The sequence below is a fragment of the Sapajus apella genome, unplaced genomic scaffold, assembly GCF_009761245.1.
Source record: "Sapajus apella isolate SASKATOON/1434 unplaced genomic scaffold, GSC_monkey_1.0 scaffold94, whole genome shotgun sequence".
Taxonomy (NCBI): Eukaryota; Metazoa; Chordata; class Mammalia; order Primates; family Cebidae; genus Sapajus; species Sapajus apella.
The window spans coordinates 6,469,442-6,482,644 of record NW_022437034.1 but is presented as its reverse complement, the minus strand read 5'-3'; the positions used below and the strand labels follow the sequence as shown (position 1 = coordinate 6,482,644).

At 40.8% G+C, this 13,203-nt stretch overlaps 1 long non-coding RNA gene across 1 annotated transcript; it reads right to left on the bottom strand.

The window, feature by feature from the left end:
• Positions 1 to 11,833: 11,833 nt before the first annotated feature.
• Positions 11,834 to 12,586, bottom strand: LOC116535443. The gene is made up of 2 exons (XR_004262195.1): positions 12,237 to 12,586; positions 11,834 to 11,978 (listed from the first exon to the last, which is right to left on the bottom strand). It is a non-coding gene; the product is annotated as an uncharacterized LOC116535443 (long non-coding RNA).
• Between the last annotated feature and the right edge of the window lie 617 nt (positions 12,587 to 13,203).

Here is a 13,203-nt window from a genome sequence, read left to right as displayed (position 1 = left end):
CTATGCTGTAAACAGATGTGTTGTCTTGCAATTTTTCCATATAAAGTAAAGACAAAAAAAAAAAAATGTCACCCAGGATTTGTTTTTCCATTTAAAGAGCACAGGCAGAATAGATTTAACATAAATCATTTTTTCATTGCCTCTCTTCAGCATAGCATAATTCCTTTTTTTTTTTTAAAGACAGTGTCTTGCTATGTTGCCCACACAGGAGTGTAGTACCATTATCATAGTTCACTGCAGCCTCTTAACTCCTAGGCTCAAGTGATCCTCCTGCCTCAGCCTCCCAAGTAGGTGGGACGACAGGTATGTGCCACCATATATTGCTAATTTTTTTTTTAATTTTTGTAGAGATAGGGTCCTGCTATGTTGCCCAGGCTTGTCTTGAACTCCTGACCTCAAGTGATCCTCTCGCCTCAGCCTCCCAAAGTGCTAGAATTATAGGCATGATCCCACCATGCCTGGCCTAGCATAATTCTTAAGGGCCCTAGAATTTTCAGAAAGGTGAATGAACACTGGCATCTACTTAAAGTCATCAGCTACATTAGTCCCTAAGAAGAGAGTCAGCCTGCCTTTCCTTTGAAGCTTTGAAACCAGATGTTGACTTCTCTTTTCTATCTATGAAAGTCCTATATGGCATCTTCTTCCATTAGAAGGCCATTTCATCTATGTTGAAAATCTGTTGTTTAGTGCAGCCACTTTCACCAATTGTCTTAGCTTGATCTTCTGAGTATCTTGCTGCAGTTTCTTGATCAGCACTTGCTGCTTCACCTTGCACTTTTATGTTTTGGAGATGATGGCTTCTTTCCTTAAACCTCATGAACCAGCCTCTCCTGGCTTCCAACTTTCCTTCTGCAGCTTCCTTACCTCTCTCAGCCTTCATAGAATGAAGAGAGTTAGAGCGTTGCTCTGGATTAGGCTTTGGCTTCAGGGTATGTCGTGGCTTCTTTGATCTTCTACCTAGACTAGTAAACTTTCTTCATATCAGCAATAAGGCTGTTTCACTTTCTTATCATTCATATGTACACTGGAACAGCACTTTTAAATTCCTTCAAGATCTTTTCTTTTGCATTTACAACTTGGCTAACTATCTGTTGGAAGGGGCCTAGCTTTCAGCCTAACTTGGCTTTTGACGTGGCTTTCTCACTAAACTATATTATTTCTAGCTTTTGATTTAAAGTGAAAGGTATGTGGCTCTTCCTTACACTTGAACACTTTGAAGCCAGTGAAATTTCAGGCCTAATATTGAAATTGGCCTAATATTGAAATCGGCCTAATTTCAGTATGGTGTCACAGGGAATAGGGAAGTCCAAGGAGGGGGAAAGAGACAGGGAAATGACCAGTTGGTGGAGCAGTCAGAACACACACAACATTCATCAATTACATTCACCATCTTACAGGGGTGTGATTCATGGTGCCTAAAACAATTACAATAATAGCATCTAAGATCATTGATCACAGAGCACCAGAATAGATACAATAAGAATGAAAAAGTTTGAAATACTGTAAGAATTACCAAATTGTGACACAGAGACACAAAGTGAGCACATGAACACATGCAGTGGAAAACATGGTTCTGATAGACTTGCCTGATTCAGGGTTGCCACAAATCTTCAATTTGTAAAAAACATAACCCATTCAAAACTCAATAAAGCAAAAGATAATAAAATGAGATATGCCTATACACAAATTCAACTTCACAAAAATTAAAAACTTTTGTGCCTCAGACAGCATCATCAACAAAGTAAAAAAGCTAACCTACACAATGGGAAAAAATATTTATGAGTAGTATATTATATTAGAGATTTATATCCAGAATATGTAGAGAACTACTAAACTCAACAGCAAAAAAAATCAGACAAAGTAATTCAAAAATAAACAGAGGACTTGAATAGACATTTTTCCAAAAAAAATATATTATAAACAGTCAATAAGCATATGAAAAGACACTCGACATCACTAATTATTAGGGAAATGCAAATCAAAACCACAATGAGATACTACCTCACATCCATTAGGGTGGCTATTATTTTTTAAAACCCAGAAAATAAAAAATTATTGGCAAGGATGTGAAGAAATTGAAACCCATGTGCACTGTTAGTGAATAGTAAAATTATAGGGCCATTGTGGAAAACATTAAGGCAGTTTCTCAAAAAATTAAAAGTAGAATTACTGCATGACCTAGCAATTCTTCTGCATATATACACCAAAGAATTAAAAGGAGGAAAAGAGATATATTTTTTGTACACCCATATTAAGAGCAGCATTATTCACAACAGCTAAAACATGGAAGCAATCTAACTGTCCACTGATGAATAAATGGATAAACAAAATGTGGTATATCCATACATACAATGGAATATTATTCAGCCTTAAAAAGGAAGAAAATTCTGAGACATGCTACAACATGGATGAACCCTGAATATGTAATGCTAACAGAAATAAACCACAAATAGACACAAAAAGTCACAAAATAATAAATACTGTATGATTCCACCTCTACAAAGTACCTAGAGTAGTAAAGTTCATAGAGACAGACAGTAGAAAGGTAGTTGTCAACAGCTGGGAGAGGGAAGGCTGGAAAGTTACTGTTTAAAGGTTATAGAGTTTCAGGTTTGTAAGGTTAAAATAATTTTGAAGATGGATGCAGGTAATGGCTGCAAAACAATATGAATACTTAACAGTACTCAACTGTATACTACTTAAAATGATTGATTGTAAATTTAAAATTATTTATATTTTACCAAAATTAAAAAGTTGTATTAACGAAAGATAGTTAATCCCCAAATGTCTAGAAATTAATTATATACTTTAAAATAAAAGGAGAAAACATAATGTAATCATGTGATCTCTACCAGTATGTTACGCTTTTTACTTGACAAACAACAAGTATAAAGACATTTTTTAGTGAAATGGTGCTTTATGCAGTAGAGGCCTTCTTATTCCATACAACTTGGATTTGAATGTGGTTGATTTATCAAAAAAGGCTGTTAATTGTTACATAATAGGGAAGGAGACTTTTTGGTTTTACATGAATAGTCTATGAAAAAATAAATAAGAAACTGACATCATTTCCTATCTTTAGGGAAAGGAATGAGAAAAATGCCTACTCAGAATGATAAAATTTATAACAATATTTTGATAGTGATAGCAACTGGATAATATTTACGATAATATTTTTTAATATTTAAAGTTAAAGCAGTGTAATCTTACACATTGTCAATTAAAGTATACAATTATGCATTTATCTGGCCATCTTTGCATCTACATCTAAGGCCGTTTTTCCCCTCAAAGTTCCACTGTTTGGATTTCTACATAGTTTTTCCTAGAGAAAAACTAAACCTTTAATTAATCATCTGTAAGTTCTAGTTTTGTATTCTTTAAGGCATAGTGAGAATTTTAAAATAATCTACAAACAGAATCCTTTACCTATGAAAATTCTTTCTGGATATTTGTGATTTTTTTCTCCAATCCTTTCTAGTTTTCATAGAACTCTAAATTCAAAATAGTATTTTTGCTACTTGTCTTTATTGAGGCTTTCTAAAACATTCTATCTAGTTAACATAGAAAATATTTATTTCTGGTTATAGTTATATTTTATTATTTATATGATCTTTAAACGAATTATTAAAATGACAAGTACAACTGACATGAGCAGATTTGGGAACATACACAACTGATTTGTAGTAGCATCCAGCACCACTGGTGGACATATTGAGGTAGTAAGCCAGTCACAAGTGTTTATTGTTCTAAAGGTATCACTCCATATGTTTTACAGAGAGAATGAAAAAATATTTAAATGGAGGTTGATTAACAGAGCTTCTACTGTACATTTGGAGATCATGATATTTTCACTAATAACCAAGTTTATTAAATGAGAGTCTCACTGGGCCTGCTTTAATGAATAATGATACACATTAGTAACTAGCAAGATGAATTTAAAAACAGACAAAATGCTGGAGGCTTTAGACAAAGTAAGGTATTTTAAATAGTTTAAATATATTCACTGCAATCTTGTTTATGCTGTTCACCTGATAAACAAAGACCAAAAAGAACAAACCAGAGACCAAAAAGAACAACACAACCTGATTGTAAAGATTTAGTCAGGTTGCTTTGGCCAGGCATGGTGGCTCAGGCCTGTAATCCCAGAACTTTGGGAGGCCAAGGCAGGCGGATCACTTGAGGCCGGGAGTTCAAGACCAGCCTGGCCATCATGGTAAAACCTTGTCCCTACTAAAAATACAAAAATCAGCCGAGTGTGGTGGTGCATGCCTGTAATCCCAGCTACTCAGGAGGCTGAGGCAGGAGAATCGCTTGAACCCAGGAGGCAGAGGCTGCAAAGAGCTGAGATTACACCACTGCACTCCAGCCTGGGTGACAGAGCAAGACCCTATCTAAAAAAAAAAAAAAAAAAAAAAGATTTAGTCATTTTCATCCACCATAGTGAAAGGATCCTTGGCCTTCAGTAGTCTGTAGCTTCTTGAGGGTAAGGGCCAGTTATGCCTTGCTCACCATAACATTCTCACCATCTAGCACACCATCTGACATGAGGTGGGTGATCAAATACTGCTTAAATGCATGCATGGATAAATGGGTGAATGAAAGGTTGCAGAAAAATGTAGAACCTATATTCAACACTAGAGTGTCTACTCACTCCAGACATAGACAACTGTGAATTAAGAAAGGATCAGGAGCAGAGCCAGGGCAGGGCAAGAATAAGGCAGGGGTAGTTCAGCCTGGATAACAGATCAGCTGGACTCTGCTAGCCTTATCCTGGCTTTACATGGTACAATGTGGACCCAACAGCCTTGCTACCCACTACCCCAATCCTCCCTGAAGCAGTCCCTCACCAATCCTTATTTATATCACTAAAGGTGTCCAGAACCACTTTCCAACTACATATGGGGTCAGTTAGACTGAGGCAGAAACCACAATAAACAAATTGTGACATACATCTGGCCCTGGATTCATACAGTTGTTTCTCTCACCTGAAGTTCTCCCCTAGCCTTCTTACCTCTTTCAAAGCAGAGCCAAGCAGCCACCTATGAAATGGCTTGGAGCAGAGGCACTGCCCAAGCCTGTTTGGACCAGTCAGATTCTTTCTATTGGAAATTTGAACTGAAAATATGATGGAGGACAGAGATGTTTAGTAAATAACAGAACTAGAAGCTCTGAAAATATACCAAGGGCCTTCTGATTTCTCACATAATGGAGTTTGGAGGTCTACAAAACCTCTCCCCAAAAGCAATGATAAAACTGAACAAAACTGTCAAAAAACAACCACTTCAGCACTCTAGAATTCTGCCAAAGGGATACAAAAGCTGAGAAACGTTTTAAATGAAAACTACTAAACTTTAGGTAAAAACAGCATGAGTCTATACCTGCTCACACTCCATGTCCCTTCTCCTAGCTCCTTTCTACACCATGACAATCCACAGCTTTGCCACTGATAATGGAAAGAACACACCTGATTTACAGCACTGTCAGTTGAAGTGATCTCAATGGCAAGCAAACAGGAAGGACCAATGGCTCCATCAATCCGAGGTTGCAGTTCTGTTTCAGGTCAGCAAAAGACTGATGGACTAGTGGGGATTTATTAGGAAGTTTTAAGAGGTAACACAGCCACAGGGGATTCCTCACATATCCTGAGTTAGCTAGAGGCTGTGTGTATGTATACTAGACACCAAAGAGGGCCAAAGTTACCTACACAACCCTGGCCAACAGAGCCTGTGCACATGTGCAGAGGAGATATAAAGAAATAGTAAGGGTATTCACATAACTGTAATTAGCATCCTAGAAGAAGAATAGAGAGAACAGGGCAGAAAAAGTATTTGAAGATAAAATGACCAGTCTTCGCAAATATCACTTTACACATCTAAGAAGCTCAATAAACCCTAAGTAAGATGTATAAAAAGAGATCCACACCTAGATCCACAGAGAAAAACTGTTGAAAGCCTAAAACAAAGAAAACCTCTCGAAAGCAGAAAAGAGAAAAACAATTCACCATGTACAGTAGAATAATACAATGGACAGCTAACTTCTCACCAGAAACAATGGAGGCCAGAGGCAATGGAATGACATATTTAAAGTGCTACATAAAAAGAAAAATGTTCTACTAAAAATTCCATATACAGTTAAAACAATTCTTTAACATGGAAGAGAAATAAAGATGTTCCCAGATAAACAAAGACTGAGATTATATGTTGCTAGCATGCCTGCCTTACAAGAAATACTAAGGAAAGTCCTCTGGCTAAACAGAAATGACCCCACATGATAACTACACAAAAAGAAACAAAGAAGGCCAGGTATGGTGGCTCACGCCTGTAATCCCAGCACTTTGGAAGGCCAAGGTGAATGGATCACCTGAGGTCAAGAGTTTGAGACCAGCCTGGCCAGCATGGCGAAACCCCATCTCTACTAAAAATACAACAATTAGCCAGCTGTGGTGGCACATGCCTGTAATCCCAGCTACTAGAGAACCTGAGGTAGGAGAATAGCTTAAAGCCAGGGACAGAGGTGCAGTGAAATGAGATCACACCACTGCACTCCAGCCTGGGCAATAGAGCAAGACTGTCTCAAAAAACAAAAAAAAAAAAAAAAAAAGAAAGAAAGAAACAAAGAGTGCCAGAAATGAGATATATGTTAATAAATATGAAAGACTCTTTGTGTATATTTTTTTCTCGCTTCTCCTCTTAGCTTCTTTTAAAAATACAAGACTCCAATAAAAAATAATTACAACACTGTACTGTTGGCTTTATAACATGTTTAGATGCAATATAAATAACAATAGTACAGAGGAGAAGGGAAGAACAGGAGATGTATTAAAATAAAGTTTCTATATTTCACCAGAATTAAAGTAGCATTTTTCTGAAATAGATTGCGATAAATTAAATGCAATTGTAATCCTTGGAGCAACCACTGAGAAAATAAAATGAAGATAATTGAAATTGTTATGTTTTAACTGAAAATATAATTATTTAACACAAAATAAGGCAGTAAAAGAGAAACAAAAAAGACATTAAGCAAATACAAACAAATAGAAAAGGCAGGGCCTGGTGGCTCACGCCTGTAATTCCAGCATTTTGGGAGGCCAAGGTGGGTGCACTGCCTGAGCTCAGGAGTTTGAGAACAGCCTAGGTAACATGGTGAAACCCCGTCTCTACTAAAATACAAAAAAATTAGCCAGGCATGGTGGTGCATGCCTGTAGTCCAAGCTACTTGGGAGGCTGAGGCATGAGAATTGCTTGAACCCAGGAGGCAAAGGTTGCAATGAGCTAAGATTGCACTACTGTACTCCAGCCTGGGCAACAGAGCAAGACTCTTGTCTCAAAAAAAAAAGAAAAGAAGAGAACAGAAAAGAAAAATGGCAGGTGTTAATCCAGCCATATTAATAATCACATTAAAAGGGAATGGACTAAAATCTCCATTCAAAAGACAGAGATTGTCAGACTGGATAAAAAAGTAAGATCCAACCAAATGCTGTCAACAAGAGACACAAAGATAAGAAGAGATATCCCAAGCAAACAGTAACCATAAGAGAGTTGGAGTGGCCATATTACTATCAGGAAAAAATAGATTTTAACATAAGAAATGTTATTAGAGACAAAAGAAGTTTTATAATGATAAAATTGTGAATACATTAGTAATTACCAATTCCATATATATGCACCTAACAACAGAACCCCTAATTACATAAAGCAAAAACTGATGAACTTGAAAGGAAAAATAGATAATTCTAAAGTAATACCTGGAGATTTCAATAGCTCACTCTATAAATGCAGGAAAAACACCTGACAAAATTCAGTGCAAATTTATGCTTTAAAAAAAGTTATGGGAGACAACTGGATAACCATATGAAAGAAAATAAACTTAGACTCTTACCTCATACCATATACAGAAATTAACTTCAAACAGATCACATTCAAGTTAAACAAGGCTGAGCATGGTGACTCACAACTGTAATCCCAGCACTTTGGGAGGCTAAGGCGGGTGGGTTAACTGAGGTCAGGGGTTCGAGATGAGCCTGACCAACATGGTGAAACCTCATATCTACTAAAAACACAAAATTAGTTGGTCATGGTGGTGCATGCCTGCAATCCTAGCTACTTGGGAGCCTGAGACAGGAGAATCACTTAAAGCTGGAAGGCAGAGGTTGCAGTGAGCCGAGATCGCACCTTGCACTCCAGTCTGGGAAACAAGAGTGAAACCATGTCTCAAGAGAAAAAAAAAAGTTAAACACACACCAAGCATGGTAGCTTATGCCTGTAATCCCAGCACTCTGGGAAGCCAAAGCAGGTGGATTGCTTGAGTCCAGGAGTTCAAGACCAGATTGGGCAACAAGATGAACTCCTATCTCTAATAAAAAATAAATATTTTTTTAAATTTATTTTTAAAAATTTAAGTTAAACATAGAGTTAGCACATGACCCAGCAATTCCACTCCTAGATATATACCCAAGAGAATTGAAAACATGGTCACACAAAAACTTGAACATAAATGTTCATAACAGCATTATTCATAAGAGCCAAAAAGTAGAAACAATCCAAATGTCTATCGATACAGGAATGTCTTCCATATTGACAAAATATTGTAAATCCATACAATGGAATATTATTTGGCCATAAAAAATGAAGTTCTCATACATACTACAACATGGATGAATCTTGAAAACATTATACTGAGTGAAATAACCTGGGCATTGAAGGCCACATATTGTATGATTCTACTCATGTAGAATGTCTAGAATAAGCTAATCCATAGAGACAGAATCCATAGAGACAGAAAGGAGATTAGTGATTTCCAGGGACTGAAGGGAGAGAAAAACAGGGAGTCACTATGAATAGGTATGGGCTTTCTTTTTGGTGATTAAAATGTTCTGGAATTAGATAGGGGTAATATTTGTACAACTTTGTAAATATACTAAATACACATAATTTTACCTTTCTAAAGTGTAGACTTTATAATATGTGAATTATATCTCATTAAAATTATTTTTTTTAATGGAACACAAACCTAAATGTAAAAACTGGTTATCTGGGACTGGGGTTGGGGCTAGAACTGAGTACTGACTGAAAACAGACTCAAGAGGATTCTTTGGGATGATGGAAATGTTCTAAAACTAGATGGCGATCATGGTTGCTCTTTATAAACTTACTAAAAACCACTGGATTGTTCATTTACCATGGATGATTTTACGGTATGTAAGTTTCACCTAAATAAAGCTGTTTAAAAAATGAATCCAGTGAAAACAGAAATCAAAACATCATAGTAAATAGTTGGGGAGAAGCTGGGATGAGAATTTATCTTAAAAATGAAATAAAGAGGGCCGGGCGCGGTGGCTCACACCTGTAATCCCAGCACTTTGGGAGGCCGAGGTGGGTGGATCACAAGGTCAAGAGATCGAGGCCATCCTGGTCAACATGGTGAAAGCCCGTCTCTACTAAAAATACAAAACATTAGCTGGGCATGGTGGTGCGTGCCTGTAATCCCAGCTACTCAGGAGGCTGGGGCAAGAGAATTGCCTGAACCCAGGAGGTGGAGGTTGCACTCCAGCCTGGGTAACAAGAGCGAAACTCCATCTCAAAAAAAAAAAAAAAAAGAGAAATAAAGGTGGACAGGAGGTACTGGGGTAATGAATGTTATATTTCTTAACCTCTTTATAGGCTATAGTTTGTGAACATTCATTGGGCTGTACTTTTGTGATATATGTACTTTTGTGTATGTATCTCATATCACAATAAAAAGTTTCTTAAATGACATGGGGCCTGGGAGGGGCCATGAATGAGCCAGTTAACGAGTTATAGAAGCTGAGAGGCTCACCTGTACAGCTGCCCTTGGGTCTCTATGAGATTTTCTGCCTTCCTTATTGCCACCATTCTACAGTAATCCCCATTTCTAGAGCTAGCCTGAGCGAGTTTCTGTTTCTTACTATAAAAGAGTGTCATTAATACATCCACAAATACAACTACTGAAATGTCACCTCCAGGAGGGCAGGGGATTTTGTACATTGCTAAATCCCCAGTGTCTTGAACAGTATCTGTCACATAGTAGGTTCTTAATGTACATTTCTTGAATTAGTAAACTAATAAGTAGGGGAATAGCTGTAGAGGCAGGAAGGTGTAGAGCAAGAGACTTGCAAACACAGACATTTTTCAATGTAGCCTGGCCAGCGTCAGGGATGGGGGTCAGAGGATAAATAATGCCTCCTGGGAATGTCAGGAAAATATCCCAGAGGAGGAGACATGAGAGCTGGGTCTTGAAGGATGAGTAGGAGTTTGCCAGAGAAAGAATATAAGAGAGTAGGATAGACAGAAATAAACACAAATAAAATTACATTGTTCTGAAAGAGGCTGGCATTCTTGGGGACCCTAAGAAGGTTCATGTGGCAGAAGGGCAGAGTCACAGTTGAGGACAGGTGAGACATAAAGCTGGATAGAGAAGCTGGGGACAGAGAGAGGGTCACCTATTCCCAGCCAAGACATTTCAACTGACCCCTGCAGGAATCACAGCCAGGAGAGAATTTTCAGCAGGGGTCGAACTGGCTTTTTAGGAAATGCACTTAGTCTGGGGCAAAGAGAGTTTCTCCTCTGAGTTCATGAACCATCTCCTCTGTTGGTACCTACGCATCCTCTCCACTATGTCTCTTTCTTTCTCTGCATTCTCTTCTCTCTCTCCCTCCCCCTGTCCCATGTTTTCATATCTAGATATCTTTTGTCCACCTGTGGATTTCTTATTATTTTTCTCTCAAGACATCATTCCTTGAAAATGTTCCTCAACCCCTTCCATCTTACTTGTGCCCAAACAGCTTTCAGATTCCATCTTCAGGACGCATTCATCTCCACCAGGCTGGAGTCCTTCATAAAGAGTAACACAAGATTTCCTCTTGAACAACAAGCTCTTCCGGATTCACCAGTTACAGATGAGAAGGCTGGAGGAAGGGGAGTGTCTGTGCCACCCTCAACTTGGCCCAGAGAGAGTGAGCTACCACCCTCCAAGGTCTTCATGGAACCAGTGAAGCAGAAACACCATGCTCTCCCTCAGGCATCCTGATGCCTCTCACAACATGAAAGGGGCCAATGGCTCAGAAGCTACTGCCCTTCCATCCTCATCTAGCAAAGCCTAATGCCCAGTTGCTCACATCTCTGACCTTCTGCTCTGAAATGCTTCCTGGTATCCACCCACCCTCCCAGGGGCTGGACAACCAGGTCAGGGAGAAAACAGCCCCTCCACCACGCTGAGCCAGGGACCCCTCTCCAGGACAATTCTCTCCCCTGAGACAAGAGGGTCAAACAGCTCTTCTAGACATGACCTCAGAGATGTGCAACCAGGGACCTGGCCCAATTTATCACGACCGGAGCTATAATTAGGTTTGTTAACATACAGTCGGGTGTAGTCTTGTTGACTAGGAACTTAATCACGTTACTATTGAGTTCCTGTATGCATTGCTCGGGGTGACTGTTTTACTTGTAGAGTTATAGCCAAGCCCAACGGGAGGAAATTAGCTTTGGACACAAGTTTGGAGGGGGGTTCTTTTTCCTCCTGACTTTGTCTCTCTCTCTCCCCCCTTCCATGTGAAAATATTTAGCAAACAGTGACAATGATGAAAAACAGTAGGAAACAAAATGTTCTACATTAGTATAAAACATGAAAAATGTAGAAGGACCCTTAGCGGTACAACATGTGTTATGCTGGCTGGCAGTCCATTAGCTCTGATAGACATTTCACTTACCTAAGTCAAATATAACAGTCGAGTATTCATTAATATAAGAAGGGGCTGTGGAATCAGAGCTACCATCTGGCTGGGCCGACAGAATAATCTACAACTCATGATTAGGTCTAAGGAGTGGGGTTTCACTTTAATCTTTCTCATTGCTCGAAATTTCCATCTGCGCAGTTCGGCACATCATTTTTCTTCAAGACAAATGTGCTGTTTTTCATGTTCCAAAATTAGATCAGAAGAAAACGATTAATCATGTCACGGCCTGGGAAAGGAAACAAAGCTCCGATACTCTCCTGCTCTCGCTCCCCGCTCCCGCCCCTCCCTGGCCCTGGACGGTTGCAAGTTTCGCTTTTCCCCCCCAAAACCTCTGGGTCTACAGTACAACTTTGGGAGAGGCCGCCGCCCGCCGGGAGGAGGAAGGCGGGACTGCAGGGAAAGGCGTGGGGCGCCCCGGGCCCACGAGGGGGCGCGCTCCTGCCTCCTCCCACCACCCCTCCGGGGGTCGCCCCTGCGGGCCCACCCCGCGCCGCCGCCGGCCCTCCGAGTCGGAGTCGTGGGCCCGGCGTGACAGGAAGGGCCCGGAGCCCGCCTCCCGCGCGTCCCCTCCCGGCCGCCGCGGCCCTGTCTGTCAGGCGGCTCGCAAGTCATAACAAATCCCTGGCGCGGGGCTGAAGCTGAGCATTTGCCGGAGCGTCATGGGGATGATGAATGACCCGCAGGCCTTTGAAGTGCTCTGCCAGTTCAGCTGGGTCCGCGGTGCTGACAGAGAAATATACACAACAGCGTAACCAATAATGAGAACATTAAACATTCCTGCGCCGTGACAGGCTGACAGAAAAACCCGGGCCCGCATCAATCATCGCGCAGATAGAACCCTGACAGGCGGCCCCTCGCTGACACCCCCTCCGCGCGCCCTCCCGGGCCTCCCCCTCTTCCTCTCCCAGGTCTCCCCTCTTTCTTTCTCTCCGGGCTCCCCGCCGCCCCTCCTCTCGTCCCCTGCCCCTCCCCTCCCTTCCCTGCCCGGCTCCGTGTCCTCCCCCTCCGCCCCATCCCCTGCCCCTGCCCTCGGGCGACTGCCTTCGGGGCCTCTCAGAGGTCAAGTGAGGTCTGGGCCACGTCCGCTCTGAGGCTGCCGGTGCCTGAACAGTGAAGAGAGGCCACACCGGAGGGGGAACAGTGCAGGCTTTTCAGTTCAGCCTTAACAGTCTGTGGCTTTTCACCCATGCAAAAATAATAATAATACAATCACTTAGATGAAACCTCATGTGGAACTAGGATTACAAGTCGAAAGCCAGGCCCTTGGGGAAAGGGAGCTCCAGGAAAGCCCCGACCGCCCTCCGCTTTAGGGGAGGGTCTTTAGGGTGTCTTCCTGTGTGACTTTGGCAAGGGACCCTTTTCTTTGTGCCAGCCTCCGCCTCGGCGTCTTTCGTTTCAGCCGGATTTATATGACCGAGATCTGATGCCTGGTCTGTCTGAAAGGGAAAAAA